Raw genomic sequence first — 6,929 nt, 5'->3', positions numbered from 1 at the left:
ACACACACACACACACACACACACACACACACTGGTGTGCAATAACTGTTGCCAAAGCAAAAAACAAATAAATAAATACAAATATCAAAAATAAAAAAATGAACAGAAGAGTGGACTGACCTCATTCATCACACTAACACATTTCGTGTGTGTGGTTCGAAGTGCTGCAGTCAAACACTATTTGCAGACATCAGTAAAGACTTTATTCAGAGTTACTGAAATTGGTCTCGTGCATTCGCATCACTATGATGAACCAATGACACTGCTTCCTGAATCTACACGGTTATTTTTTGGGGGGGCTGTGTGTGGATTCTGAAGAAAGAGGAACAGAGAGATAAAACTACTTATAGTATATTGAAAACAGTGCAGCATCATTCCTCAGTTGATCATGCAGAAACAACTTTCAAGGAGACATGGAAGATGAGATAGTAGTGTTACATATAACACAGAGGCTTCAAAGCTTTTATCAAGTACGCAGTGCAATGAAGCTGTGTATCAAGACTGGTTTTGTTTTCAGAAAATCATGTGATGGATGACTCACTTTCTGTTCAGGTTTCGCTGTACATATCGTAACTTTACTCCAAGGTGGCACGGTCTGGTTGGTTGAATTGTGAGGAGTGTAGTTTACTATTAACAGTTTAATTAATATGTTGTTAAATTGATCAATAAACAGTTTTTTCTACTTTTTGTCAAATTTTTGGACGTTTGGTTGTTTTTTGCCATTTGGTGTCAATTTTTTTTTTTTTACAAAAACTTCTGTAAGTAATGAGTGAATTGTAAACCACTGTGATTTTAAAATCTCTTGCTCAACAGAAACCTGGTCAAGAAAGGCAAACCCAAAGAGCACAAAAGCACACATAAAAACACAGAGTATGATTACATGAAACTATATTTAAGTGACATGCGAGAAGCAGTGAAGGACACATTTATAACATCTGCAGTGACTGTCTGAAGTTCATTGGACTCACAATAGAAATAGTGTCTGTACACTTCCACAAGAGTCATTAAGTCAGGAAGCTAAATTAAGGCTTTAAGTTCTGTTTGTGAGTCTTCAGCAGTCCTGAGCAGATGAAGGTGTTTGGTGTCGTCCTACGGTACAGTAGGTAACAGTGGTCCATGTATCTCCTGTCATCTTCTGGGTCAGAGTCTGAAGAGAAATAAAACAACCCATCACAGACTGTCAAGTGAAACAGTTAATATTCAGTATTGAGTTTGTATTGAGATCTGACGTCTGCTGGAATAGAGATGAACAGTCATTTGAATCTCACCTCAACATCATCGTAGTCTGTATCTTTAGCCTGTTTGACACCTGAGAGGTCAGAATGTAGGTTTACTGCACAGAGTACAGGTTGTGTGGAAACATGTTTGTTTGTGTTTGATTCTGGTCATATTTTATACTTAAAAAGGTGAGATTTCGCTAATTTAACAGACTGACAGTCTACAAGTTTAATACTGTTTAATATTTAATATTACTATAATATTAAAATGTTACTATAATATTAATAGTAATTTAATATTACTGTAAGTGTATGTTAGACAGTTTGTTTTGAAGAGTCTCTGTGGAATTTATAGAGTCAAATGGAACCTATTAGTCCGACTGTAAAACAGTGTATGAAATTTCAAATAATAAGTAGAGTATTTGTTGCCAACAGTAAAATCTTACTTCAGTAAGAACACAAGCAAAGATCTGAAAAAAACTTCTGTTGTTTTGACTTCTGTCAAATTTCTGTTGAAACGAGATCATTTTGTGCATTTACATTTCATAGTTATGTTGTGCACCCAAAGGAAAATTAATTATAAATCTAAATCTATAACATAAGGTGAGATAATTGAGATAATTTATTTGAGAAGGCAAACCTGTTTTATTCTTGCAGCAACAGTAAAGGACCAAACCAGCAAACACTATCACTCCCACAACAACACACACAATAATGAGCACAGTCATGTAAGATGAACTGTAGGAGAGTTGGAATCGTCTTTCATTCTCTGGAAAGTAAAAAAGAAGAACCGTAATAATCAGTTTATTCATAGTAAGTTACTTAATAAATAATCAGAAACTGCAGCTTGCAGTGTGTAAACCAAGACCAACAGAGATTTGAGTTGTGAGATAAAGACTAGTTATTGATCTTGAAACAGATATATTAACCTTCACAGAGCTGTGTGATGATTATTCTGTCTTCTTTCCAGCTGACAGGGTTGCTATGGTTACAGATGATGGATTTCTGATTGCAGTCCAGGATGAGAGTGTTGATCTGTGATGTCACTTCCTCTTTAGAGCATCTGTTGTTCTGATAGCTAGAGTCAATCATGAGCTCATGAGCTCTGCATGTGAAGTTCCCAGTACAGGAGTCAGTGCTGGACCCGTTTGAGTTCATAGTCAGCACAGGAGCCTCCACAGCATCTGAAACACACATTTACTGCAAGATCACAATCACATTCACAGCAGTGATGCAGTAGACATTCACATCTAAACACAACACACATTATAAACATATACAGGAATATTATATGAGCAACATTTTTTTTCTTCAGTTTTTACAGTTTTTGCAGAAGCAGACAAAATCCTAAAATAAAGACAATATGCCACAAGCTGGTTTAAATGTGCACATTATCTGTATGGCATTATATTCTGCAGTTCTTCCCTGTTGTACCGAATATCTATACTTTTCAAATTATCATATCGAAGTTAGAAATTCAAATATTGTGACAATTAATTTTGTAGGGTGCCACAAGTTTGTTAAAATTTCCAAAGGGTGCCGCGACTAAAAAAAGGTTGGGAAACACTGCTCTAGACCACGAGACAAGGAATCAATGCATGGATATAAAATACATGTTTCTGTGATATGTGATTCATAATATATAACAAAAATAACTAATAATTCTAATAATTACAAATAAAATAGCCTTAATGAGATGTTGAACTACGGCAAACTAAATGTAATTGCTTTTTACAAACATCATCATACATAAAGCACTAGAAAATGACAAAACATAGTATTAGAAATTTTAATTGTTGTACATACATTCATTAATTGAGTTTATTACCTGTGTTTGAGATAAGGAGAAGGATGAAGGATGCAAACAGATGATCTACTGCCATCGTAGCAAACATCAAGATGGCTGATGTTGTATTCTTAAAACAGGAAGTTGGATATGTTTGCAGCGACACTCGAGGAGCCTCTTTATAACTCTCCCACCACAAACAGATCAGTTACTAATCAACTACTAAATACCAAATATATATTTTAATTGTTTTCCCAAAAGAAAACATTCTCAAACATCCACACAGGGGGGTTTTGTTATATTTAGACAACTTTATCACACACACACACATACACACACACACACACACACACACACACACAGTAATGACTGCTGCTAAGGCTGAAACAAATGAAAACAGAAGGAAGAAAAGATCAGCAGTCTCATCACACTAACACTGTGTGGTTTAAAGTGCTGCAGTCAAACACTATTTGCAGACATCAGCAAAGACTTTATTTAGAGTGGGGAGGGATTTCTCTCAGTAGAGGAATAACATTGAAATTATGATGAACAAGTGATCATCGTTCCTGTACAGAGTTATTTTGCAGCCAGCAGTGGGCAGTAATGAAGTACATGCAATCTGAATTATGCAATCATATTTAACTAGACTAAAGGACATTTTAAAATGCACATAACCCTATTAAAAATACATCTCTGTGTGAATACTGAAAAAAGTGAACAGACAGATAATGGTACTTACATTGAAGACAGTGTGCATGATTCCTCAGTTGATCACATACAGAAAGACCTTTTCAGTGAGGTGCATGGATAAAATTAGGGATGTAAAAAGCCCTACCCCACTGTGGCAACAAACAGCATCACATCCAGTTGAAAGAATCAACGGAAGAAAATACACTCTACCAAACTCACTATAAAAGCTAACCTTGTAAGGCAATTTAGAAGACTATTTTTTGTTTGAAAAAATATATTTGTAATTAATTTTTCTTTTTGACATTAGACACAAATATACAGGACAGGCATAATCATAAGCAAAAATCAGAAACAAATAAGTGAGGTAAATACATTACATTTTGTATTTACACTTTGTGATATTTTTGTGTTGTGTTTTTAAAATTATTATAGTGTATTTAGTGCATTATTTAAATTAATGTGTAATAATTTTTTACAATAAAACAAAAATACAGACAGTAACAAATAACAAGAAACAAAAGAAAACAGAAAAGAAAAAAGGAAAGAAAAAGAAGGGGATTTAATGTGGTGTAAATTGAAAAAAAAAAAAAGTTTTGTCACGAAAAACAGGAAAATAATTTCAAACAGATAATGTCTTTTTTGTTCTCTGACAATTTAATCGCTGCCTGTGAGGTATTGTTCAAATTCTTTCATGAAAACAAAAAAGAGAGATCTAGAATTTGAATATTTGCATCTGTGAATGTGGAATTTTGCAAGCAACAGAATCAGACTCATTAGGGTGAAACCAGCAAAAGTGGGACATCAGCTAAAATGGGACAAATAAGCTTAGTGCTCCTTTAAAAAAAATACTGATATAAGGGTGCTCTTGAAATGTCATAAGTATTTAATTTGAATATCAACATTTGATTGGTCAAATGTAAATCATATGGGTGTGGTTACTGCTCAAGTGCTGGAAAGTCTGAGAAAGTACATGGTAAGTGCCCATAGTTTAACTCTATTAAAATTGTTAAAGGGGTCATATGATGTTGCTAAAAAGAACATTATTTTGTGTATTTGGTGTAATGAAATATGTTTATGCGATTTAAGGTTAAAAAAACACATTATTTTCCACATACTGTTCATTATTGTTTCTCCTCTATGCCCCGCCTTTCTGAAACGCGTCGATTTTTACAAAGCTCATCGGTCTGAAAAGTGAGGTGTGCTGTGATTGGCCAGCTATCCAGTGCGTTGTGATTGGCCGAATACCTCAAGCCTGTGACGGAAATGTCACGCCCCTACCATACTGTGATAATGCCCTGTCCGGCCGGAGCAACTATGTGGGGGCGTGTTAGAACGAGCCGTTATAGGAGGGCGTGGACCAGTCTTAACTTTTATAAAGAATATCTCTTTGGATTTGAGACTTTAGTCTTTGCAACTTTACAGATCTTCTTTATGCACCAAGAGCTTGTAACACTCCAAAGAGAAAGGAAAAATTTAAATCGCATCATATGACCCCTTTAAGGTTTAAATTCCAATACAAACAACAGTATTTCAATCTACAATATAAATTACATTACTTGTATTACATGTGTTCATGTGATTATTCAATTTTATGCAATGATATGGAAGTTTATTTATTTTATTTTTTAAAAATGTCAAGTTTTGTTACTGTCCCAATTTATCTTAATATGTTAGATAAAATAGTTGCATTCAGCTAAAGTGGGACATCCTATATATTAAAAAATAATACATTGCTTAATGTGAGAAATTGTTTTGTTTTACAGAAAATGTCACTAACTGTAGGTAGAAGACATGTCAGTGAAAGAAAAAAGAAAATAATTTTTTGAGGATTAAGATTTTGGTGTAAAAAAGTGCCTAAATAAACACATGCCTGCTCTCCCCATACTTACCCACATACTACATAAACACACAAATATGAAAGCATGTGTTACACACACACACTTGAGCACACGGTTGGATACAAACACTTACAGTACACACACACACACAAGCAGGCACATCATAGAGGAAATTGTGGCCTTTTTTTAAAACTACATAGTACATTGTACTTCTGTTGAATTCAATTAGCCTAGTTATTATTGTCCTTCTGTTCTTTTAATCTTTAAATTATAAAGAAAATACAGAAGTAAATTTTGTACTTCTGTTGGAGTGCTTTAATAATTCTTTACATTTATGCTTCTGTTTTAATTCAGTAATCGTTAAGCGTTTATGGCTTTACACTCAATAGCACAATCCACTAGTATGTCTATTTTTATAAAGTATTTATTTTACATTTTGAAATAATTTCAACTTAAAAAATATTATTTGTACTTGTAGGAAATTGTATTATCTAAGCACAAACTATACAAATGTGTCCCATTTTACATGAAAAAGCCTGAAGAATAAAAATGGCCACTTAACATTTTTTAATCTCTGTACGTTTTAAAAACAACAACAACAACAACAACCAATATTCCTTAAAAAAAAAAAAAAAAAACATACAAGAGACTTTGAGAATTTGTTTAAAGCATAACAAGTGTTGGTCGAATATATTTATTTGTATTTAATACACAGTTTATCAAAAAGTGTCCCACTTGTGCTGACTCTATATACACTATATAAAACTGTTCTTCTTTTTAGATTGATCACAATCGACAAAACTCCGCACCACATACTTCCAAAAATGTTTATTACATTTTTATTAAACATTCAAATTAAAATGCCGTCAACTTTCCGCCTGAAAAAAAGGACCCCCATTGGAAGCCCTTTATACCCAAAAGCTCGGCAAGATATCCTGTATGAAGTGCTTCAATTAAACACAAGAATAGTTAATAAGGGATATCAGGTAAGATATACCGGTATGTGGGTCCCAGCTAGGGTTGCCAACCGTTCCGTATAATACGGAATCGTCCCGTATTTAAGGCATCAAAGAAGCGTTCCGTATGAAAGCTATACGGAACGCAGTTTGTCCCGTATTTAAGGCATATGCCGTATGAACACCTAGACCATACGAATAACAAACTCTAAATTGAGAATTAATCATTCTTTTTTGACAAGTGTTTGATTTGTGAACATAACCGTTTCAGGGAGGCTTTAAGACCAAGCGGAATCCTCTGCCGGCTGGTCGCTCCCGCTTCACAGCGAGCGGGACTCGCGCTAACGGAGTTGGGTTTTTTAACGACCCTGTTTCGACTTCAGCAAATCAGTTTGAGCGAATGCAAACAACGTGATTCCAACATCCAGCCACGCAAGAAAAC

General features: G+C 34.4%; 1 pseudogene; it reads right to left on the bottom strand.

Moving 5' to 3' along the window:
* LOC107757812 (CD48 antigen-like) overlaps nt 1-3,220 on the bottom strand; it is an 8,108-nt pseudogene extending 4,888 nt beyond the window's left edge.
* Between the last annotated feature and the right edge of the window lie 3,709 nt (nt 3,221-6,929).

This window comes from Sinocyclocheilus rhinocerous, unplaced genomic scaffold (assembly GCF_001515625.1).
Source record: "Sinocyclocheilus rhinocerous isolate Xijiao unplaced genomic scaffold, SAMN03320098_v1.1 scaffold112, whole genome shotgun sequence".
In the NCBI taxonomy this organism is placed as follows: domain Eukaryota; kingdom Metazoa; phylum Chordata; class Actinopteri; order Cypriniformes; family Cyprinidae; genus Sinocyclocheilus; species Sinocyclocheilus rhinocerous.
This window is presented reverse-complemented; position numbering and strand designations above follow the sequence as displayed.